The sequence below is a fragment of the Hyperolius riggenbachi genome, chromosome 9, assembly GCF_040937935.1.
Source record: "Hyperolius riggenbachi isolate aHypRig1 chromosome 9, aHypRig1.pri, whole genome shotgun sequence".
In the NCBI taxonomy this organism is placed as follows: Eukaryota; Metazoa; Chordata; class Amphibia; order Anura; family Hyperoliidae; genus Hyperolius; species Hyperolius riggenbachi.
The window spans coordinates 268276354-268302993 of record NC_090654.1 but is presented as its reverse complement, the minus strand read 5'-3'; positions in this window follow the sequence as shown (position 1 = coordinate 268302993).

Genomic DNA, 26640 nt, shown 5'->3' with positions numbered 1-26640 from the left:
ATCAGTCATCGAACGATAACTGATTTTGTTATCGTTAGTGTTGATCGTAATCTGGGAATTACGATTACGTAAAATTTTCCTCAAATCTTCTTAATTGCAGACATACAGTGGAGGAAATAATTATTTGACCCCCTCACTGATTTTGTAAGTTTGTCCAATGACAGAGAAATGAAAAGTCTCAGAACAGTATCATTTCAATGGTAGGTTTATTTTAACAGTGGCAGATAGCACATCAAAAGGAAAATCGAAAAAACAACCTTAAATAAAAGATAGCAACTGATTTGCATTTCATTGAGTGAAATAAGTTTTTGAACCCCTACCAACCATTAAGAGTTCTGGCTCCCACAGAGTGGTTAGACACTTCTACTCAATTAGTCACCCTCATTAAGGACACCTGTCTTAACTAGTCACCTGTATAAAAGACACCTGTCCACAGAATCAATCAATCAAGCAGACTCCAAACTCTCCAACATGGGAAAGACCAAAGAGCTGTCCAAGGATGTCAGAGAAAAAATTGTAGACCTGCACAAGGGTGGAATGGGCTACAAAACCATTAGCAAGAAGCTGGGAGAGAAGGTGACAACTGTTGGTGCGATTGTTCGAAAATGGAAGGAGCACAAAATGACCATCAATCGACCTCGCTCTGGGGCTCCACGCAAGATCTCACCTCATGGGGTGTCAATGGTTCTGAGAAAAGTGAAAAAGCATCCTAGAACTACACGGGAGGAGTTAGTGAATGACCTCAAATTAGCAGGGACCACATTCACCAAGAAAACCATTGGAAACACATTACACCGCAATGGATTAAAATCCTGCAGGGCTCGCAAGGTCCCCCTGCTCAAGAAGGCACATGTGCAGGCCCGTCTGAAGTTTGCCAATGAACACCTGAATGATTCTGTGAGTGACTGGGAGAAGGTGCTGTGGTCTGATAAGACCAAAATAGAGCTCTTTGGCATTAACTCAACTCGCTGTGTTTGGAGGAAGAAAAATGCTGCCTATGACCCCCAAAACACCGTCCCCACCGTCAAGCATGGGGGTGGAAACATTTTGCTTTGGGGGTGTTTTTCTGCTAAGGGCACAGGACAACTTAATCGCATTAACGGGAAAATGGACGGAGCCATGTATCGTGAAATCCTGAACGACAACCTCCTTCCCTCTGCCAGGAAACTGAAAATGGGTCGTGGATGGGTATTCCAGCACGACAATGACCCAAAACATACAGCAAAGGCGACAAAGGAGTGGCTCAAGAAGAAGCACATTAAGGTCATGGAGTGGCCTAGTCAGTCTCCGGACCTTAATCCAATAGAAAACCTATGGAGGGAGCTCAAGCTCAGAGTTGCACAGAGACAGCCTCGAAACATTAGGGATTTAGAGATGATCTGCAAAGAGGAGTGGACCAACATGCCTCCTAAAATGTGTGCAAACTTGGTCATCAATTACAAGAAACGTTTGACCTCTGTGCTTGCAAACAAGGGTTTTTCCACTAAGTATTAAGTCTTTTATTGTTAGAGGGTTCAAAAACTTATTTCACTCAATGAAATGCAAATCAGTTGCTATCTTTTATTTAAGGTTATTTTTTCGATTTTCCTTTTGATGTGCTATCTGCCACTGTTAAAATAAACCTACCATTGAAATGATACTGTTCTGAGACTTTTCATTTCTTTGTCATTGGACAAACTTACAAAATCAGAGAGGGGTCAAATAATTATTTCCTCCACTGTACATAATTATGATTAGGACATTCAATTACACAAAATTTCCTCACTCCCTTTAAATCAGTGGTCCTCAAACTACGGCCCGAGGGCCGATTGGGGCCCCCCGAGGCTTTTTCACTGGCCCCCAAACACAAAATGTATAACTTATAGATGTGGCCCACTGCACCTTTAAATATAAACAGCCCGCATATAGAATAGCAGTGCTGGCACCACCCATCCACATACTGTAGAAGCCAGTGAGCAGTCATTCGCTGGCTTCCAATCCAATTCTGCATCAGGTGACACTGAACAATTGAACGGCAGGTTGTCACCTGGGTAAGCTTCACTGTCTGGTGCACAAAGACGTTCTTCAGGCCCCGCATGACTGAATGGCTGCTGCTGGGAGTTCTCCTCCGGGCATGATTGGGGGGAATCAATACCTAGATTCAATGCAATGTTTTTCACCATCATTTTATGTATGTTCCGGCCCCCCAGCAGTCTGAAGTATGGCGACCCGGCCCTTGACCAAAAAAGTTTGGGGATCCCTGCTTTAAATCCTCCTATATAATATGACACTTGGATACAATGTAAAGTAGTCAATGTACAGCTTGTATAGCAGTGTAGATTTGCTAACCTATCAAAATAAATCAATACACAGCCATTAACCACCCTGGCGTTCTGAAACCTGCGCCAGGATGGCGGGCGCAGCAGTTTTTGTTAATTTTTTTTTTTAAATCATGTAGCTAGCCTAGCTCTAGCTACATGATGCCTCCCTCCGTGTGGCGTCCAGCGCCTACATCCGATCGCCGCCGGCGAGTTGCCACGTAAGGTAATCCCGTTCTGAACGGGATTTCCTTAAGGGCTTCCCCCGTCGCCATGACGACGATCGCGATGACGTCATCGACGTCGTGACGTCATCCGGCGTTCCGATCCACCCCGCACTGATTGGCCAGGCAGCGCACATGGTCTGGGGGGGGGGAGGCCTCAATTGCGGCGCGGTGGGCAGCGGCGATCAGCATAGACACGCAGAAAGCGAAGTGCTTGCTGCGTGTTTGAAAAAAAAAGTAAGTAAATCGGCCCAACGGGGCATGAGCGGCGCCCTCCGGCGGTAATGGACGAGCTGAGCTCGTCCATACCGCTAAGGAGGTTAATGTCTACTCTAAACAGCAAGCAACAAAAGTGAGTATACCCCTAAGTGAAGAATTCCAAAATTGTGCCCAAAGTGACAATATTGTGTAGGCCCACCAATATTTTCCAGCACTGCCTTATCTCTCTTGGGCATGGAGGTCACTAGAGTATCACAGATGTCACTGGAATCCTCTTCCACTCCTCCATGATGGAGCTGGTGGATGTTAGAGACCTTGCACTCCTCCGCTTTCAGTTTATATTTAAAAAATGTACAAAAATGTGAGAGGTGTACTCTTTTTGTGAGATACGAGGTAGTTATCATGGAAGTTAATGTCAAAATAGGTAAGATGAAAGATTGCAGTGTCTTTGCACGAGGGATGATTGTTGGTGCCAGAAGAGCTGATGCTAGCATCTCTGAAACGGCGACTCTTTTAGGATTTTTTCACCCAACAGTATTTCGGGTGTTTAGAGAGTGACTGCTGAGAAAAAAACTTCAAGAGATAAGGACTATTCTAGTAAAAAAAAAAGGCTGTTGAACTAGAGAGGTGAAAGGCGAGTAGGACGCATAGTCTGCAGCAACAGAAGGGCAACAACACAACAAATTGCAGCTGAATACAATGCACGTGCATCACAAAGCATATCTCAACGTACAACAAGACGGACTTTGCAAAGGATGGCCTTTAGCAGCAGGAGACCATCAAGATTGCCTTTGGTATCACAGAAAAAAAAGATGCCTGTTGTGGGCCTCTGCCACCATGCTCGATCTGCCTCAAATTGGTTTGAGGAACATCAGAGTTTAACCTGCTTCCATGGCCAGCTCAGTCCCTTGACTTCAATCCTATTGAGCATTTTCATGACCAAGTCAAAAGATCATATCAAAGCTTGGAAACTCCTCCATCCAATCTGACCCAACTTAGAGCTCCCATTATGTCAGCATGGGCCAACATTCCTCAGCAACGGTATCAGCATCTTGTTGAGTCCATGCGATTAGAGCTAAAGGTGGACCAACTAGTTATTAGAGGTTGTCTCTAATCTTTTTGGCCACCCAGTACAGATATCCATTGGCAGCTCTACACTGGGGCATGCTGGAATCACCGCCAGACCACAAGGGGCCTCCCCCTGACTGCTTGAGTCTCCAAGTCCCCCCCCCCCCCTTCCCCTGGGATGTGTGGCTGGCTGGTTGGCTGCACAGCATTGCAGCGCTGCTGGAGGCTACTACAGCACTACATATCCCAGAGTGTGATATGCCAGATTAGCAGGACACATGACGACAGGTAGCCAATCTGGGATGCATATTTGGCTACATGCGTCCACACTACAGCCTCCATAATCCTTTACTTTGCCTATTGAGTGTGCCAGGTGACCGCTCCTAGCCAATGAGCAGTCACCAATGCAAGTCTATAGTACTTACCGCAATTGTGGTGGATGAGCAGCAGGAGGCTGTCACTTGCAATAAGTGGAAAACCCAGGGGGTCGGCAGTCGGCCTGGGGGTTCCAGGGGCTGACTTTGCTGGCAAGGGTAGGGTGCCTTCAAGAGATAAGGACTATTCTAGTAAAAAAAAAAGGCTGTTGAACTAGAGAGGTGAAAGGCGAGTAGGACGCATAGTCTGCAGCAACAGAAGGGCAACAACACAACAAATTGCAGCTGAATACAATGCACGTGCATCACAAAGCATATCTCAACGTACAACAAGACGGACTTTGCAAAGGATGGCCTTTAGCAGCAGGAGACCATCAAGATTGCCTTTGGTATCACAGAAAAAAAAGATGCCTGTTGTGGGCCTCTGCCACCATGCTCGATCTGCCTCAAATTGGTTTGAGGAACATCAGAGTTTAACCTGCTTCCATGGCCAGCTCAGTCCCTTGACTTCAATCCTATTGAGCATTTTCATGACCAAGTCAAAAGATCATATCAAAGCTTGGAAACTCCTCCATCCAATCTGACCCAACTTAGAGCTCCCATTATGTCAGCATGGGCCAACATTCCTCAGCAACGGTATCAGCATCTTGTTGAGTCCATGCGATTAGAGCTAAAGGTGGACCAACTAGTTATTAGAGGTTGTCTCTAATCTTTTTGGCCACCCAGTACAGATATCCATTGGCAGCTCTACACTGGGGCATTCTGGAATCACCGCCAGACCACAAGGGGCCTCCCCCTGACTGCTTGAGTCTCCAAGTCCCCCCCCCCCCCCCTTCCCCTGGGATGTGTGGCTGGCTGGTTGGCTGCACAGCATTGCAGCGCTGCTGGAGGCTACTACAGCACTACATATCCCAGAGTGTGATATGCCAGATTAGCAGGACACATGACGACAGGTAGCCAATCTGGGATGCATATTTGGCTACATGCGTCCACACTACAGCCTCCATAATCCTTTACTTTGCCTATTGAGTGTGCCAGGTGACCGCTCCTAGCCAATGAGCAGTCACCAATGCAAGTCTATAGTACTTACCGCAATTGTGGTGGATGAGCAGCAGGAGGCTGTCACTTGCAATAAGTGGAAAACCCAGGGGGTCGGCAGTCGGCCTGGGGGTTCCAGGGGCTGACTTTGCTGGCAAGGGTAGGGTGCCCCTAAGTTACCATGGCCCCTGGTACCCATGTGGCTTAAACTGGCCTTGTATATATCTATCCATCTGAACAGAGCACAACCTGCAGTTGTGATCAGAGGTAAGCAAGTCTCATTTTCCTTATAGCATCCGGATGGGGCTCTCTCCTTGGAACACCCTATGTGCAGTGGATCACCCGGCACTCCACGGGAGATATATTCATTCTGCTCTCCAGCATTCTGATATTACTCAGCATAGTTTTTCCCATTCCTAATTTGTAAAGAAAAAGAAATACTTATTTGTACGCTGCAGAAAGTCTGAGCCAGGCATTAATATTTACATTTTATTTGCAGAACAAGGCTGGAGTCCTTGGAACAGCTGGATGTAAATTCCACCCTCCCCCGGGCTGAGCGGGCCGCTGTGTCCGTATTCAGGCATTAGGTTATTGCGGTCCTGCATGAGAATCTGCATCGTGTGCAGAAAAAAAGCAATAATGTACAGAGAGATGGTAACAGCGCATACCCCAGCCAGGGCTGGATTTAGGCCAAGGCCAACCTAGGCCATGGCCTAGGGCACCACAGGAGCAAGGGCACCAAAGCAGCAGGCTGAACTTATGGAGCATTTGCAAGCTTGGAAATGCTGCAATGCAGGGAGATCAGGTGAGCGCCTGACTATGGGTCTCCGCTGCCAGCGGCCTGTGCAGCAGCCACCTTGCTCTCTGTGCACGTTTGCATTGTGGCCAGTGACTATGGATTTGGGCAGTATTGGAGACAGATGGGAAGAAGATGCTTCTGCACTGGAGACAAGTTGAGAAATGAGTGACACTGATGGCTGCTGCGGTGTGAAGGCGAGCTGGATACCTATACTGAAAGGGGGGAGGGGGGTCATCTGGCTACCTAAACTGGAGGGAAAGGGGGGAGGGGTCATCTGGGTACCTATACTGGAGGGAAGGGAGAAGGGTCATCTCGCTACCCATACTGAAGGGGGGCGGCTAGTGACAGTGGCCTTGGGCAGTAAAGAATACAAATCTGGCCCTGACCCCAGCCCTACATACTTCCAGTCAGCACAGTGGAAAATAAGCTGATTCTGAGATACTAATTGAAGTCCCATCAGAAACATTAAATATGAAATAGACATCTACTGTTAAGATCGTTAGGAGTTGTTTTGTTATCAAGTTCTATGTAACTGTAGTGAACAGAGCAGGGACAAGGTCCTCCAGCACCCAAGGCGGAGACACCAAAGTGCGCCCCTCCATCCCTCCCACCCCAGCCGTCACACACTGATTGCTATTAGACTAAGAGGTTCCTCAGGGCCCCCAACCTCCCCAACACCTTAATATCTAGTTATCTGGCTTGCAGTCACTGCTATGTATCCCCTTTTCTTATTTCTTTCTGCTTCACACACAATTAGGAATGACAGCTGAATGAATTGTGCGCCCCCTCCTACACTGCGCCCTGAGGCTGGAGCCTCTCCAGCCTATGCCTCGGCCCGGCCCTGGTAGTGAATATAACATAATGAATAAAATTGCTTATTTTTTACAATATTCATTTATAGATTAAGTCAGTGTTTGCCCATTGCAAAATCCTTACTCTCCCTGATTTACATTCTGAAATGTGGTAACATCTTTAGTTCTGCCAGGTGATGTGTACAGAATATTCGTTACTGAGAGTTCTATGCACAGAGGCAGATGCTGCTTGCTTGGCAGTTAGTAAAAGCTGTTATTTCCCACAATGCAATGAGGTTCACAGACCGCAAACGGTCAGGACCATGGTTGTGACATCACATTGTGGGAGGGGTTTCGCCACAAGCAGCTGCTGGAGAGATACGTAGAGGGCTCACTTTTGGTGCGTAGACTGAAGCTGACTGACGGAAGTGCGGGGACCCGGTTCCCGTAGCAGAGGACGGTGGTGTGGGAGCGGGGAGCGATCCGAGCGGATGGGGCTGGAGGAAGCCCCAGGTATGTATACATTTTTTTCATTTTGTCAGCTCTGGGACACTTTAACTACCTGGTCAGGCTCCCTTTTCACCAACCTCTTCTTCCAAAGCTGCAGATGTGGCCAGCTCAGTCTGTGCCCCCCTGACATACACAGAGCACAACCTCATATCTCCCAACTTTTTGAGATGAGAAAAAGGGACTCTTAAGCCACACCCCTGCCACACCCCTGACCACACCCTCGTCACACCCCTAGTCACGCATACCATAAAGATTTCATAAGTAAATTTGTTGTTCTATAATTCACACCACACTGGTCCTTTCTATCCTGGTTCATTTCCCTTCATATTAACATTTGAAAATTACAAATATATCAATTTAAAAGGTTGAGAATAAAGCTTAGAGGCAATGAAACACATTTTGCAGTAGAGAAATATATATATTTTTACATATAAAGGGGGACAAAGTCCTGAAAGAGGGACAAATGAGGAGGAAAGAGGGACGGGACTCCCAAGGAGGGACTGTCCCTCCGTAAAGAGGGACAGTTGGGAGCTATGCAACCTCCCTATGCCACAACCTCCCTATGTTAACTCCTGACCTTCAGCTGAACTATTTTAGGTCACATAACCACATTCTGAAGACAGGGTTTTTAGCGGCAGAACCTCTGCATGACACATAAAAATGAAACAGTTGGGTGCCCTGGTTACCGAGCTATCTGATGATAGATTCAGCTCAGTGCCCGCAGTTAGGCTTTGAACAAGTTAGCATGACTGAAGAGAGATGTGAGTTCTTATCTCTGCTATTGGAAGCTGCTGAAGCAGAAACATAACAGATCGTTTTTATTCCGCTCAAGCTGGGATGAATAACTGGCATCTCCACCCCTGGCTGCACCTTCCTAACCTCCATGGTGCTTTCATGTGGTGCCAAAGATGAGACAGTCCGAGTCACGGCTTGTCATCTGTGACTTCTGCAATCTACACCCTGTCCTGCCAGTGTCCATTCTCTGTCAGTGACCTCTGCAATCTACATCCTGTCCTGCCAGCCTGTCCATTCTCTGTCAGTGACCTCTGCAATCTACACCCCGTCCTGCCAGCCTGTCCATTCTCTGTCGGGGACCTCTGTAATGTACACCCTGTTCTGCCAGTGTCCATTCTCTGTCAGTGACCTCTGTAATCTACATCCCGTCCGGCTAGCCTGTCCATTCTCAGTCGGTGACCTCTGCAATCTACTTCCTGTCCTCCTGTCCATTTTCTGTCAGTGACCTCTGCAATCTACATCCTGTCCTGCTAGCCTGTCCATTCTCTATCGGTGACCTCTGCAATCTACATCCTGTCCTGCTAGCCTGTCCATTGTCTATCAGTGACCTCTGCAATCTACATCCTGTCCTGCCAGCCTGTCTATTCTCTATCGGTGACCTCTGCAATCTACATCCTGTCCTGCTAGCCTGTCTATTCTCCATCGGTGACCTCTGCAATCTACAGTACATCCTGTCCTGCCAGCCTGTCCATTCTCTATCGGGGACCTCTGCAATCTACACCCCGTCCTGCCAGCCTGTCCATTCTCTGTCAGTGACCTCTGCAATCTACACCCCATCCTGCCAGCCTATCCATTTTCTACTAGTGACCTCTGCAAATACACCCCATCCAGTCAGCCTGTGCATTCTCTATCGGTGACCTCTGCAGTCCACACCCCATCCTGCCAGCCTATCCATTCTCTACTAGTGACCTCTGCAATCTACACCCCATCCTGCCAGCCTGTCCATTCTCTATCAGTGACCTCTGTAATCTGCATCCTATCCTGCCAGCCTGTCCATTCTCTAGCAGTGACCTCTGTTATCTACATCCTGTCCTGCCAGCCTGTCCATTCTCTATCAGTGACCTTTGTAATCTACATCCCATCCTGCCAGCCTGTCCATTCTCTATCAGTGACCCCTGTAATCTACATCCCATCCTGCCAGCCTGTCCATTCTCTATCAGTGACCCCTGTAATCTACATCCCATCCTGCCAGCCTGTCCATTCTCTATCAGTGACCTCTGTTATCTACATCCCGTCCTGCCAGCCTGTCCATTCTCTATCAGTGACCTCTGTTATCTACATCCCGTCCTGCCAGCCTGTCCATTCTCTATCAGTGACCTCTGTAATCTACATCCCATCCTGCCAGCCTGTCCATTCTCTATCAGTGACCTCTGTTATCTACATCCCGTCCTGCCAGCCTGTCCATTCTCTATCAGTGACCTCTGTTATCTACATCCCGTCCTGCCAGCCTGTCCATTCTCTATCAGTGACCTCTGTAATCTACATCCCATCCTGCCAGCCTGTCCATTCTCTATCAATGACCTCTGTAATCTACATCCTGTCCTGCCAGCCTGTCCATTCTCAGTCAGTGACCCGATTTACATTGTACTTGATGGTATCTATTTCTCTCCTCAGAACACGGGTGAGTATGAGGCTTAGCTTTTTCTAAAGGTAACATTTGAAAGCTGTGATAACATTTCTGCGTGGAGCTGAGCTGTCAGTCGCGTCTGTTTGGCTGACCTCCTGGTAAACTCGCAGCTATAATGAGTTTTGATTTTTGCATCCCTCTTTCGATGTGAATGCCTGAAAACACCTGACAGACTTTCTGCTTTTTGGCCCGTCCAGAACATCAGAGCTCACCTGGCAGCAGGCGATGTTTTCCTTTCTTTTTCCTCTCTAACGCTGATTACTCCAACTGAGACTAATTTCACCTGAATAAAGTCTATCTCTGGTCTCAGAAATAGGACAGCATTGCTCTTCTTTTACATTGTTATTACTTTACTTCATATCTCCTGAAATGTTGACCCTTGGCTTACTCCATAAGTGTCCTCTCTCCTTTGGCCTAATCCCAATCTGTGCCTTTGCTCTCTTTGAAAAGTTGAGATCAGAGAACCCATCACCCAGCATTTTAACTAATTAGCAGCTTCAATATAGTTATCTCATTTGATTTACGGTAAGTGCGCTGCTTTTAATCTCAGTCGGCAGAACTCGTTGTGCTGTAAATTCTTGGAATGCTTCGATCTCTCTCTACAAGCAGAAATATAGAAACTGAAAGCTATTATTGTCTCATACTACCCCATAGTGACAAGTGGTCATAAATACACATTACAGCAGTACTAATTAAGAGCAAGGAAATGTAGCAAATAAGAAATAAAAAAGTGCCAAAATAAATTGGCCTGGAGCACTTGCAAGCCTCTAAATAAATTGGCTGCTAAAGTGTTAAACAGCCTGCTCAGTGTGCATGTGGGTGGTACTCTTCATATGTTTCCACCTCCACTGACTGCTCACTTTTTTCATGGATCTCAGCACTCAGTTTAGGCGTGATAAGTTTAGGTGTGATAAGTTTAGGCGTAATAAGTTTAGGCGTGATAAGTTTAGGGCCTCGATTCACAAAGCGGTGATAACCCAGTTATCACGCCTAAAAGACTTTAGGCGTGATGACCTTTTCACCACTGAGTTATCACCGATTTTTCCTGCTCTTCGCGCGAAGTTACCGCGCGTAAGCGCGTTCGCGCGTACGCGCGTGAGAGCGCGCGCAAAGTCCCATAGGGCTTAATGGGAGCTTCGCGCGAAGCGTCGGGTGTTGCGCGCGCACTTACGCGCGTACGCGCGGCAACTTCGCGCGAGTTTCTTCTTATCATGCCTAAAGTGACTTTAGGCGTGATAAGGGCCTTTTCACCACGGTGCTAACACTTTGCACCGCTTGGTGAATCGAGCCCTAGGTGTGATAAGTTTAGGTGTGATAAGTTTAGGCATAATAAGTTTAGGTGTGATAAGTTTAGGTGTGATAAGTTTAGGCATGATAAGTTTAGGCATGATAAGTTTAAGCACCAACTGGGTTAGCACCGCAGTGCACAGCTGGTCAAAAGTTTTGCTCTGGCAAAGTCTGGTGCACTTCGCATAGAGTTTAATGGTGCTGCTTTGCGTGCGGGACTTTGCGCGCGATCTAAACTTATCTAAACTTATCATGCCTAAACTTATCACGCCTAAACTTATCACACCTAAACTGGCTTTTCACCAGCGTGGTGCAATGGTTATCACGCCTAAAGTCTTTTAGGCGTGCTAACTGGGTTAGCACCGCTTTGTGAATCAGGCCCCAAGTCTCTAACTGGGTTAGCACCGCTTTGTGAATCGAGCCATATGAGTGACAAAGAGGACAAGTGATCTTTAGGAGGTGTGTACAGATCCAGAGATTCTGCATGGGTTGGTTTTCTATCGCTCTGTAATGTCAACACCAAATAGACACCTCTGAAGATTGCCCATATTCCTCTACCAAAACTGGGTCTTCCATCAAAAAGTACACCACACCTGGGTCCAAGGTGGGGTGGTCCAGAGTTGTACATTGCATGAAAGGACCAAGAGGGACAAAGTGGGACCTTACTTTGTCCTCCCCCTCTCACCTACAAGCCCCTCTATAATTACTCATGTTTCTGGGATCAATTATTCATTGGCCTACAAATGTTAAAATTGTGGCGATATGAGGCTGAAGTACACTTGATTTATCTGGCTCTGTTTGAACTGAGAACAACAATATGGAACATCTACTGAACTATTTCAGGTGGTGAAGGAGAAGGTTATTTTTATGAATGGTGAAACTATTTATATACTGTATCTGCTCTTTCTTGCACAGACTCTATGGGAACTGTAATGACAGGTGCAAGTTGCAGCAGGCTACAAAAAAAAAATCAAGAGTCTCAGAACAAGACCCCCAAAGAACCATAAAAGTCTTGGAGGGTCTTTTTGCTAAAGCACAGCGCTAATGCATTTACCAGAATTTACAGCATATATGCTACTTGATCTGTGTGCATGAGATGCATTTTCTACTGATTTCTGCAGATAGCATCATCACATGTTCAGGGTATCTGACCAAAGGGAAATAATGCCAAGCAGAGGGACAAGGGAGTGTGTGTTCTTCAGAGGAGGAGCTACGTTCTTCAGGGGAGGAGCTGCATCCTTAAGAGGAGGGTCTTCATAGCTAATGTTTTCATTAAAGATCTCAAGTGCAATGAAAACTGGGGCAAATCTGGCACACATTTGGAGCAGGTGGTCAAGTCAAGTATTCCCATTGGTGGCTTTGAGCAACTGCTCCATTTTTTGCACCAGCTTTGCGCCGACTTTCTTTGCACTGGTTTCCTTATCTCTATCGTGGTGTCCTGGTAAACATACAGTTAATCAAAATTAAGTATCGCCAAGAACTAACTGCTGCTCTCAGCTAGTCTGAAAAATAAGATATCACATGAGGACGGGGATGATGGCAACCTGCCACGATCTACTGTAACTTCACGTAGCAAAATCCTGCAACATATTTCATGAAGGATGATCAGATAAGCGGGACTGTAACAGAACAGACGCCTGACTGATCCAGACATCCTATCACAGTCATGATTTTTTTAGCTCTGCTCAGATGTGTTTTAGGGAGGTGCAGGTTTTGCTACACAGATTAAAATTTAATTATCTCATGCGGGGTTGGTTCTGCTCCAGTGAGCGTGCCGAGAGGGATAGCATTGCAAAAACGCAACAAATCTGCTTTGTTTTGACAGGGAAAACTTGGTACAACCTGGTCATCAGGTCTGATATCATCCGGGACGAGGTGAAAAGGATAGAGGTATTGTTATCTCGGGGTCCGGGGGTCACAGACGGCGAACCTGACATTCTCTGTGTGCGTAGGTGAACCTCAACTAATCTCAGGAACCATCTTCTTCCTCCTCGCACACAATGGTGGCTCCAAGGGTGACTCCCCTGAATCACGTCTCCGGTCTCTATAAGAAACCAGAGATGGAAAATAGAACAAAGTATAGAATAAAAAATGTCTTTCAAAGCATTTTTGTGGTACGAGAAGACAATGCTGATGTTTTCCATTGTTTCCCCTATATTCAGGCACATGCAGATGAACCAGTGATGTTATAACTGGTGGAAGGAGGGATCCCAAAAAATAAAATACATTACAGAAACTAAACTGAGAGAGAGGAAGAGGTCGGCCTATCTCTCCTGATGAATGAACCAATAGAAAACACAACGCGTTTCGCAGGTTGATCCTGCTTCATCAGGTCAATGAAATGGTGGCGTCTGTGGACGAGAAACGAGCGTCATTGTCATAAGGTTGTCATTTTAGTTTTCTCCCTCTGCCTGAGATTCTGCCTGTGCTTACTCCCTTCATCAAGTCTAACTATCCCGAGATAACCCAAACCAAGCGAAAGCGGGAACCTTTACGTACACATTAAAAAGTCGTTACAATCTCCGGTAACCTGAAAAGTGGGATTATTATAACATCTAACCCTTATCCGAAAAGAGGCCATATGCAATTCCCTTTTCTCCTAGGTGGTATTTTCACAACTTGTAAATAAAATGCTTTTAAACCCCCAGCAAGCAAATAAATATTCAAAATAATTTTGACAGTACTTTTTCACCAACTTTTTGGTACTTTTTTCGTCTCAAAATACTAAAAAGTTCATGTAAATTGCAGATGAAAAATTATCTCCCAGGAGAAAACTCAGGTGAAAAAGTGAATTGCATATGGGCCAAGGTGTGAATTGCAGTTTGCACAATTGGCTCCTGGTATTTTCCCCTTGTTTTTTTCTGTTTTCCTGGATTCTCCGAAACAACCCACCAAGCCTCAGTGATGTTATAGTACCTCCACTAGTCACACAGAGTCTCTAGTAGCATGAAATGATGATAGCGGGCATGAAAAGTTATTTTAAACAAAAGATGAAAAGTTATCTCCAAGGAGGAAACTTAGGAGTAACGATGAGCACGAATTTTGCATCATATTTCACATTGTAGTGCGCAATTACAATGCAAAAATTACGGGGAAACATTTAATTAATTTAGTTTGTAAATGTGATCAGGAGCTGTAATTTACCATAATGTTGTGCCCACTTTAGCAAATAATAGCAAAGCTCCAATACAGGCCATTGTCACCAAAATTGCTAGGTGTGTTAAGGAGAAGAGTTGGAACAAATTAATTTAAAAAAGAAAAGAATTTTTCAAAAAGACCTTGTAGTTTTTGAGAAAATCGATTTAAAAATGCAAATTTTTTTTTTTAAATTCAGAAAAATGACAATTTAAAAACCATATACTTTTTTTAAAAATAGATTTTCTCAAAAACTAACAAGTATTTTTGAATTTTTTTTTTTTTTACTTATTCCCACTATTCTCCTTAATATAGCAATTTGGGTGACAATAGCATATATCGGGGGTTTTCTATTAACCGCTAAAGAGGGGCGTTGCTAGCACCCTAAGAGATCCAGGGGACTTTTGGGCACTCCAGCCGAAAAATGGGCCATACAAAGGAATGTGGGTGTGGTCAAATGTGTGGAGCCAAAATTACATGAACTTAACAGCAGTCTAAGTAGGCCCTCCCAGTAAAATGTTGGATGAAACCCCCCTCTCCATTAATAAAAAAACAAACAAAAAATGCAGCGTATCACATAATTAGCTCCTGGCTCCTGTGCTGGCTGGTCTGGCTTTCTGCTGAGCAGGCTGGACTGCTGCCAGGTTGTCTGGCAGTTCCCCCCCATAGCATTACCTGACCTTCTAGTGGAGCCCCTCCCATGCTCCCCATAGAAGAACCACAGCTCCCTGCATGCCCCCAAAAATCCATCACAGCACCCAACATGGCATCACAGCACCCAATATGCCCACACAGAGGCATCACAGCACCCAGCATACCCCCCATGCCTGTCTGCTATGGTGTCATGCTGGGTACTATGGTGCCTCTGTGGGGCATGCTTGGTACTGCGTAGTGCCATACTGGGTGCTGTGGAGCCTCTACTCTGCTTGGGGGACATCCGGGGCACCCCAGAATAGATTGGGTGCATGTGCCACAGATCTTTGGGGCTAGCAACGCCCCTGTTGCTAAACATGGCACTAAATTACATGAAAATTACACAAAATTACGAATGAATTATGTAAAATAAATTCAATGTCCAAACTGTAATTATGTATAGCTGTAAGGGCCCGTTGTCCGCATGCGGATTCGCATAACCAATACAAGTGGATGGCCCTGTTTCCACTTGTCAGTAATCCTGAGCGTTTTTCTGTGCGGGAGAAATGTGCACGGAAGAGCCGTCTGAATTCGCACACCGCTATGCGAATCGCCGCTAATGTATTTAATGGGGAAATCTCATGCGGTTTTGGCATGCGTTTTTTACCGCGATTTCGCATGCGATTTCGCATAGAAACTAATGTTAAATCACACAGGCAGTGACATGGTTAAAATCGCATAAATACTAACCTATGCGAAATCGTGGTAAAAAATGCATGCGGAATCGCACCCGAATGCGATTTCGTCAGCGGGGAATCAGTGGCGATTCCGCACTGCACAAGTGGAAACGGGCCCTAACTGCAAAAAATGACGCAAAATTTCTTGCAATTAGCAGATTACACTCATAACTATTATAACCTCTAAGTCTTATATTCCACAAATTACCGTATGGTATTTCTTTTTTTTTTTAGCAACCTCAATATTCCACCAAGGCCCTTTAATTCACTTTTTCTCCAACGTTTTCTCCTAGGTGATATTTTCACACTTGATCAATAAAATGCCTTACAAGCCGCCACCACCACCAAAAAATGTTGACAGTATTTTTTTTTAAAGAGACTCTGTAACAAAATGTTCAACCTTATTTCTTCTATCCTATAAGTTCCTATACCTGTTCTAATGTGCTCTCTCTAACTGCAGCCTTTCCTAGTTGCACAGTGGCTGTATTATCTCTGTTATTTGATCTAATCTTCTCTCCTCTGTCGGCTCTGTCGGGTTCAGGCAGTCAGGCTGGAATGTGCTGTGCTGCTTGTGATTGGATAGAAGCTATACACACCCTCTCCAGGCCACCTGCAGCTCTGTATGACTCACACACTGAGCTATGTCTTTTGTTTGTAAACACTGCATAAAAATGGCAATTACAAGCCAGGATTGCAGCAGGGAGTGGCAGAAACAGCACAGAGGGGCCCAGGAGAACATAATGAATAGAATGGTATGCTTTTTATTGTAAGAATTTTACAGTACAGATTCTCTTTAAATTACAGATTGCTGAAAGTTATTTTTAACCGAAGATTAAAAAGTATCTATTAGGAGAAAATGTGGGAATTGGGAGAAAAAAAAATGAATAAGGGCCCTGATCTCCCCCAGAGCCCAGTGTTGCCCCTTGTTGGGGTCCAGAATTAAATGATCAGCATTATGGTTGATGGATGTCTACCATAAAACATGTAGTTCATAATAAACAAGTCATAGATGCCGAGTCTGGAAGCACTATAAACCTCAGGGATCTCTCGCCGCTGGCTTCCAAGTGACCTGCAGGTGAACTACGCAACCTCTGCCAGGGCACATAGGCCATAAATTCTCCTATCTGCTGAATTATGAATAGTGATGAATGGCTGAATCGCATATTCCAGGTCTCTGTAAGCTTCTGGAAAGAACGAGAAGAAGAAATATTGTTCTAGCCTTTAAAATAGCCAAGAAGACCCCTTTTAACCTTTCTAGAGAACTACAACTCCCAACATCAGGGTGTTTTCCACCTGGAGCCCACTACAGCTCTTTTTTGAGCGATGTCGCAGTTGTAAGACTCGCCAATGCTTTTAAAGTGATGCTGAAGTGAAAAAAAACGTATAATGTAATAAATAGTATGTGTAGTACTGATAATAGAATATTAGTAGCAAAGAAAATAGTCTCATATTTAAATTTTTAGATATATAGCTTTTTTTATATAACATTGCATAAATCTGTCATATTTGCATAAGTCACACTCTGTATTTTAACCACTTGAGGACTGCAGTGGAAACCCCCCCTAAAGACCAGAGCAATTTTAACTAAATGGGCCACTGCAGCTTTAAGGCATAGCTGCAGGCCCGTACAACTCAGCAAACAAGTGATCCCCCCCCCTTTTTTTCCCCACCAACAGAGCTCTCTGCTGGTGGGGTCTGATCGCCCCCCTTGTGTTTATTTATGTTTTAATAAATATTTATGTAACATTTTTTAATGTTTTTTTTACTAATGCTGCTATTTTTTTCTAAGAAATCCCCTCCCCCCAGCCGGCCAATCACGTGATTGGCTGTGACAGGCTTCTGCCTACGAGAGCCGATCGCTCTCTTGTCCCCCAGGGTGACAGCCGTGTCACACGGCTGTCCCCAGTACAGCGCTGCTGCCGATCGCAGCGCTGTACAAGTAAATAGACAGCGATCACGCAATAGCCGCTCGGAGACTGAAGAGGGGGCGGAGCTCCGCCCTCCGAGCATGAGATGTGCATGTAGCGTGCGCGCGACCTCATGCAAATTAGAGCCCCAGGACTTGACGCCAATTGGCGTTAGGCGATCCTGGGGCTGCCGCCGCGACCACGCCCATTGGCGTGGGGCGGTCGTTAAGTAGTTAAACTATAACACAAGCAGGGCTAAATGACCCATTCCACTTCCTTGCAGTAAAAATCTTATCTAAATCTGTCTCTGACTGTTTCTTTGATGTATAAATGCTCCAGAAAACAGCGACCCAACTTGGGTTGGAGAGCTCAGAGAAGCTCTTTTGCATAGATAACAACTGAAGTTTTTTTTAACTCTTCCTGTACTAGAAACAATATGAGACTTATATCTGTGCTACTCATGTTATATTTCTTAGCTGTACGAAATATACAATTCATTATATCATAAGTTTATTTTCACTTCAGATTCCCTTTAAAAGTTCTGTCTTTCCCACTGTGACATTTATCACCATTTCCATCTCTGTACATCGGTCATTATCTCATGTGATCATCATTCTCTGTTTAGCATTACAATTACCACTGAGCGCCACATTGTTATGTATAGGACAACTGTAACAAGAGAGATGTGGAGGCTGCCATATTTATTTAATAAAAAAACAAGTTTGCTTTCTTAAAACAGAAAGAATTTGCGATAATTCAGGTTGGAGTGAGCTTGAGATGTCTCCCAGTGCATCCCAGTGCATCACTGCTGAATGTATGCAAAATAACCATTGTTGCCCTTAGAAGCTAAACACACCTCCAACCTACAACCGTTGGAATGCAATGATGTGTCAGCTTGTTAATTTGTACAGAGCCAGAATAATCCAACATGCATACAGACTGTTTTGGATTGTTTGATCCTCATCAGTGCATTGCATGGATTAATTTGGCTCTATGCAGTAGGGCCTGTAACACAGAGAGGTACAGACTAACCAGCAAGCTCGTGGTGACCCAGAACTCATTGGAGTGTGTAAGGGACTACAATGGTCCTAAAAGCCACCTTACTATGATGTTAAGAAAAACAAGTTTGCTTTCTTAAAACAGAAAGAATTTGCGATAATTCAGGTTGGAGTGAGCTTGAGATGTCTCCCAGTGCATCCCAGTGCATCACTGCTGAATGTATGCAAAATAACCATTGTTGCCCTTAGAAGCTAAACACACCTCCAACCTACAACCGTTGGAATGCAATGATGTGTCAGCTTGTTAATTTGTACAGAGCCAGAATAATCCAACATGCATACAGACTGTTTTGGATTTTTTTTTTTTTTTTTACCTCAGATTAGTCTTAATCTCTCCATAGAGACATAAATGCCCCCTAAAAGAGGAATCAGTCCAATCATCATATGGCATTTATTTTTATAATCTTTTTCTTGGGTCGTAAAAAATCAATATTCTCCAGAAATTAATCTTCCCCACACTCTTTCCTGTTTAGACACATAGTAACCCATTAACCTCACGGTCATATCATCCTGACGATAATCTGACAAATTATAATGATACACCTGCATCCTTCTTACAAGCCACAATGGGAAACCGAACCTCCTCGCTGTTATAGCAGTATCTTCTCCAAGTATCTCTCTCACTGCAATCATTATGCGTAAAGCAACATTATCCGACATACTATTCCACAACTTATTCGTCTCTTCCACCACCTTCACAATCTCTTTAGCACAACTTCTAGTCTGTATCACACAGTCCCTCTCAAGTGGCTCATAATACTGCCTTTCAAGCCGCACATTCGGTATACTATGTTCCAATAACACAGTCTGATCACCTCCTTCTCTCCCAGACGCTGCAACACATCGCCTGGGCTGCGGAGCAGGGCTATCCGGCTGCCCAGCATCTTCCACCTGAACTTCCATCTCATCATCCGAATCTTCCAGTACAACATACGGATTAGGTGACAGGGGCACCTCTGGAGCACTCCCTACCCCCAACTTCAGCTTCTTACCCCCTCCTACTCTGCTTTCCTCCTCCTCCTTCCTCAGCCTCCCCCTCCCTCCATGCCTCATCCTTGACTTCTGCTTCTCCCACTCCATCTTATCCTGCTCCTCCTTTTTATCCATCTCTGCACCCCAATCTATGGGCTCCTCTCCCCCCCGTGCCTCCTTTACCTCACCAGAACCTACTACCTTCGACAGCAACACTGCACTCTGCTTCTTCTGCACCTTGGCCACACCCCCCACTCCTGAGGAACTACTACTCCCAGCTCGGCTACTCTGCACCTTCCCGCTGCCCATCCCACTGCTCACCTTACCTTTGCATACTGACTCCTCCCTCCTCTCTGGCTGACCCGCCTCCTCCCGCCGTCTCCCCCGCTCCTGGGTGACCCCCTGCCCCTCACTCACCCCCGCAATCACCTCCGCAGTCTTCCCAACACCGGACCCACTCTGCACAGCCACTTTCCGTGCCAGGGCCTCCTCCTCCTCCCGCAGCACGGCTTGCACACAAGTAGCGTCACCCACCAGCTCCTCCTCCCCAGACACGTCACCATCTGCCGGTGCAGCTCCGCTCACTCTCTCTCCACGAGTCTCCTCCTCCATTCGCTCCACAGCCCGGACACAAGAATCATCACCCACGGACTCCTCAGCCGTCACATTCCCATCTTCCGCAAACAGATCCGCCTGGCTGCACGGACTCTCACCAGCCACTCCCACAATCACTCCAGCCACTCCCACACCAGTCACCTCCGCAATCACAGCCGCTGTCACCTCCGCCGCACGCTCGTCACTCACCCCAGTCTCCTGGCGGCCATCCTCCTCACTGTACTCATCACCCTCCTCACTCTCCACATCCAGCAGCCCAACATCCGCCTCCTCACCACCCAGCGTCACATCCATCACAGCCGCATCATCCAGCAACTCCTCCAACTCCCCAATCACATCGGCAACAGTATCCAGAGACGCCGAGAGCGGGACCACCTCACTGACGTCACCACTCTCAGCACCCACACCAGTCACCTCCCCACGCTCCACAGACACCTCCCCATTCGCTGCAGCCCCGCTCTCCTGACCACGCCCACCACTCTCTGCAGCAGTCACGTGAGACGCCAAGCCGGCAGAACCTCCGCCCTCCTCTGCCACCGGCCCGGACGCCTCCCTCCGCTCCTCAGCATCAGGTACAGTATCAGGTACAGTATCAGTAGCACGTAACACATCAGCAGCAGCAGCCAGCACAGAGCGCCCGGTGGTATTAGCACCCCAGCCAGCAAACATATTACGGCTCTCCCGAGCCACCTCAGCGTAGGAGAATAGGCTCCTCCCCCTGGTCATCTTACAGTCTCGTGCCATGTGCTCGGCCGACCCGCAGAGATCACACACACGGGGGGCCGGGCACGCAGAGGCCATGTGTCCCTTCAGCCTACAAATGCGGCAGGCTGCCTTATTGGGGCACTGGTCCCTGAAATGGCCATATAGGAAACAATATCGGCAATACTTCGGCTGCCCCTGGTAGTACACCGTGCATCTCTCACCTGCCACGGTAAAGGCAGCCGGAGGGTGCACAGTGCCACCGTACCCATCAGAGTCTTTCTTCAAAACCACCTTAAACTTGATCTTACTTCGATACATCTTATAAGGGTTATACAGTTTCTCAGCATTACCAATATCCTCACAATATTGCTTCAAAAAGGTCCTCACTGTGTGCACTTCCATAAACGGGTTCAAACAATGGACAGTCAAATACTTCACCCCAGGGTCAAACATGGGAGTGATCTGGATCTTCTGCAGCACAGGATAAGTCCCCTCCAGAACCAGCTTCTTCCAATTTTCACACAGTGCAAGACATTTCTCCTCGGTATAAAGAGAAAGATCATAAGTGCCCAATTCCACAAACTCCTGAATGGCATAGATCTCTGTTACCTGTAGGTCTAGGATATCCAGCAGCACATCGACACAGACCGTCTTCAGACCGATTTCCTTCACCGCCTCCTTATCCACCTGAATTCGCACAGAATTGCGCAGTGGCGTTCTCCTGGGCTCCGTCATCGCAGCAACCAGCTAGACGACCTTCGCCCCTCTGGTGTTCCCGGGGCCCCCAAAAGGAGACCCCCCACTAAACCTCCTGACTCAGAACCAAATACAGACACACTTGGTCTAAGCCAAAAGGCTGAGCGGCGATGCACAGCCTGATTCGGATTGTTTGATCCTTATCAGTGCATGGCATGGATTAATTTGGCTCTATGCAGTAGGGCCTGTAACACAGAGAGGTACAGACTAACCAGCAAGCTCGTGGTGACCCAGAACTCATTGGAGTGTGTAAGGGACTACAATGGTCCTAAAAGCCACCTTACTATGATGTTAAGAAAAACAAGTTTGCTTTCTTAAAACAGAAAGAATTTGCGATAATTCAGGTTGGAGTGAGCTTTTTGAACAATACCAATTGCCTGGCTATCCTGCTGATTCCCTGCCTCTAATACTTTTAGCCATAGACCCTGAACAACCATGCAGCAGATCAGCTGTTTCTGAAATTATTGTCAGATCTGACAAGGTTAGCTAGATGCTTGTTTCTAGTGTTATTCAGACACTACTGCAGCCAAATAGATCAGCAGGGCTGCCAGGCAACTGGTATTGTTTAACCATTTCAGCCCGTGGGTATTTTTCACCGTATGGGCAAGAGGAATTTTCATATTTCAGCACTCCTCCCTTTTATTCCCCAATCACTTTATCACTGCTTATCACAACAAAATGATCTATATCTTGTTTTTCCCACCACCAATTAGGCTTTCTTTGGGTGGTACATTAAGCTAAGAATTATTTTATTCTAAATGTATTAAAATTATTATTATTATTATTATTTATTGTATTTATAAAGCGCCAACATATTACGCAGCGCTGATAATGGAAATAATAAGAAAAAAATGGACAAAAAAAACATTATTTCTCAGTTTTCAGCCATTATAGTTTTAAAATAATTAGTGCTACCGTAATTAAAATCCACACATTTTATTTTCCCGTTTGTCCTGGTTATTGCAACATTAAAATTATATCCCTAGTATAGTGTACGGTGACAATATTTTATTTGGAAATAAAGGTGCATTTTTTCAGTTTTACATCCACTTCTAATTTGTAGCCCATAATTTAATAATAATATGCCCTCTTGACATACAAATAAAAAAAAAATGATTCCCTAAAGTCAGTAGGTGTAATTTTACTATTTGGCCACAAGGTGTCCCCGTTGAGCACTTCCTAATAGCGTACAATAAGTACGCTATAGGAAGCAATGTGTTGCTACATTGTAACTAAGGAAATGACGCAGGCATCAATGGATGCCTGCAATTACGGTGGCCTGGGCGGAGATTAATAAATGGAAACTTCCCATTCATAAATCTAACAATTGGCGGCGGTAAGCGGCGGAAATCAGGGGTGGGAGGAAGCGTGGCGGCTCTATTGTTTTTGAGCTAAAACAGTGTTCATTCTCGGCGGACATGTTTGGATTAGCTCAGGGGACTTTTGTCCCCCGCAGCCAATCCCTCCCTGTTGCCGACAACATCGCAGGAATTTGCCCGCACGATCGCACGCATAGCCATAGCCAAGAACGCCCTTAGTGTGAACAAGTCCTAAAGGTTAGTATGCTGTTGCTTACCATTTAAAGCAGAAAGGAAGTTCTGAGTTCAGGTCCGATTTATTAACTGCTATGGACTGTACAGTGTGTGGCATGTCGCTGGGCCAGAAGCCTCCAGTGACATCTGCAATTATGGATTTCTGTATTTTTACTCTCAGACTTATCTTTATTAAAAGCAAGCTGTATTAGCTGGGGGGAGGGGGGTTGTGCGGTGCTTCCAGATTCCAGGGTTCCCCTCGGAAAGAACAAGCCCCCCTTCTCTTAGGATGCAGCTTCTGTGACTGGCCTGATCTCTCCCAGCGCTCCTGGAATGCAGAAATGTAATGTTAACATACCCACCAAACACAACTTTGCAGCACAAGCCGGGCCATTCATCGGAGTGCGCCGATCAGAGACCCCCGCGTCCGAACAGAGCCGCCATTCACACAGCCCTTGGCCGGGACTCGGAAACCTAATATCGACGACTCGACTGCAACGCTATATGGCTGATTAGGTGAACATACTTCCCCGTCACCCAATCACCCAGAGGAGCGGAGGTACAGAGTGTTCTGATCCGCGAGTCGCTGCGATACACACCAAGACATCTATCAGCAGCTGTGTACAAGGCTGGAATTATACTGTTTGTGCCCCTAGCCAAGTATGTTGTGGCTCCGCTTTCATGCGCAGCAGCCCCCTCCCATTCCATGTGCAGCCCCCTCTTCCATGTGTATCATCCATGTACAGCAGCCCCCTCCCCTTTTATGTGCAGCCCCCTCTTCCATGTGTATCAAACATTACAGCAGCCCCTCCCATTCCATGTGCAGCCCCCTCTTCCATGTGTATCATCCATGTACAGCAGCCCCTCCCATTCCATGTGCAGCCCCCTCTTCCATGTGTATCATCCATGTACTGCAGCCCCCTCCCCTTTCATGTGCAGCCCCCTCTCCCATGTGTATCATACATTACAGCAGCCCCTCCCATTCCATGTGCAGCCCCCACTCCCATGTGTATCATCCATGTACAGCAGCCCCTCCCATTCCATGTGCAGCCCCTCTTCCATGTGTATCATCCGTGTACTGCAGCCCCTCCCATTCCATGTGCAGCCCCCTCTTCCATGTCTAACATCCATGTACTGCAGTGCCCCTCCCATTCCATGTGCAACCCCTCTTCCAAGTGTAACATCCATGTACAGCAGCCCCCTCCCATTCCATGTGCAGCCCCTCTTCCATGTGTAACATCCATGTACAGCAGCCCCTCCCATTCCATGTGCAGCCCCCTCTTCCATGTGTAACATCCATGTACAGCAGCCCCTCCCATTCCATGTGCAGCCCCCTCTTCCATGTGTAACATCAATGTACAGCGGCCCCTCCTATTCCATGTGCAGCCCTCTCTTCCATGTGTATCATCCATGTCTAGTAGCCCCTCCCATTCCATGTGCAGCCCCCTCATCCATGTGTTTCATCTATGTACAGCAGCCCCGCCCCATTACATGTATAGCCCCCTCTTCCAGGTGTAATATCCATGTACAGCAGCCCCCTCATTCCATGTACAGCCCCCTCTTCCATGCACAGCAGCCCCCTCTCTTTCCATGTGCAGCCCCTCTTCCCTGTGTATCATCCATGTACAGCAGGCCCTCCCATTACATGTACAGTTCCCTCTTCCATGTATATCATCCATGTACAGCCGCCCCCTCTCATTCCATGTACAGCCCCCTCTTCCATGCACAGCAGTCCCCTCCCATTCCATGTGCAGCCCTCTCTTCCATGTGTATCATCCATGTACAGCAGTCCCCTCCCATTCCATGTGCAGCCCCCCTCATCCCTGTGTAACACATTCGCTATTCTGACATCATCCAAAAGCAACCACATACACAGAGATACACACACAAACATGTGCACAAAGTGTGTGGGTGTGTGTTTGCAGTGCAGGTATACAGTGTGTGTGTGTGTGTGTGTGTGTGTGTGTGTGTGTGTGTGTGTGTGTGTGTGTGTGTGTGTGTCTGTGTCTGTGTCTGTGTGTGTGTGTGTGTGTGTGTGTGTGTGGTGTGTGTGTGTGTGTGTGTGTGTGTACACAGAGATACACACACAAACATGTGCACAAAGTGTGTGGGTGTGTGTTTGCAGTGCAGGTATACAGTGTGTGTGTGTGTGTGTGTGTGTGTGTGTGTGTGTGTGTGTGTGTGTGTGTGTGTGTGTGTGTGTGTGTGTGTGTGTGTGTGTGTGTGTGGTGTGTGTGTGTGTGTGTGTGTGTGTGTGTGTGTGTGTGTGTGTGTGTGTGTGTGTGTGTGTGTGTGTGTGTGTGTGTGTGTGTGTGTGTGTGTAGTGTTGTTATTATTAATTTTATTAATTTATATGGCGCCAGCATCTTCCGTGGCGCTGTACAACAGCATACAGGGTATAACAATACAAAATATACAATACAACGGTTACTGTAATAGAAGACAAGAGTAGATAACAGTTAATGCAGTGAACAAGTTAACTAAGAGTGTATGTGTAGTGTGTGTATGTGTATAGAGTGTACAGTGTGTGTAGAATGTGTGTGTAGAATGTGTGTGTGTATGTTTGTGTATATATCAATACAATATGTGTATATGTGTATGTATGCCCTTGTGTGCATGTACAGTGTGTGTGAGTGTGTGTGTGTGTGTGTGTGTGTGTGTGTGTGCACAGTGTGTGTGTGTGTGTGTGTGTGTACAGTGTGTGTGTGTGTGTGTGTGTGTGTGTGTGTGTACAGTGTGTGTGTGTGTGTGTGTGTGTGTGTGTGTGTGTGTGTGTGTGTGTGTGTGTGTACAGTGTGTGTGTGTGTGTGTGTACAGTGTGTGTGTGTGTACAGTGTGTGTGAGTGTGTGTGTGTGTGTGTGTACAGTGTGTGTGTGTGTGTGTGTGTGTGTGTGTGTGTGTGTACAGTGTGTGTGTGTGTGTGTGTGTGTGTGTGTGTGTGTGTGTGTGTGTGTACAGTGTGTGTGTGTGTACAGTGTGTGTGTGTGTGTACGTGCATGCACGCGCGTGTAGTGGGTGTGCAGTTCTTTAGAAAATGTAATGTAAGGAAAAGCTGATTACTCGCAGGTATGCAGGCTTGCAGGCTACATAATAACCTTAGCTTGAAATATAGCAAAATTAAAGCAGTTCCCTGGCTGATTATTACTATTTGTGTACTAGGTGTCTACATATATATAACTGTGATATATGCCAAAACACTACACAAAGGAGTATATTATATACATTATTCATTCCCATATATTATTCACTAGGATATTATTTAATGAGGGATTATAGATCATATATATAGTGTATCTCAAAGCTATAAATACAATAAATGAGAGATAATTACGACCCCTGTGTGTACCTGAAAATAAAAAAAAAGGTCAGCATTTGTTCCACAAACATTCACATAAAAAATAAATAAATACATAATAATAATAATAATAATAATAATAATAATAATAATAATAATAATAATAATAATAATAATAAAAAATTATTATTATTATTATTTGTATTATTATTATTATTATCATCATCATCAATACCATCAGTATCTTTTTTTCTTTTTTTTTAAT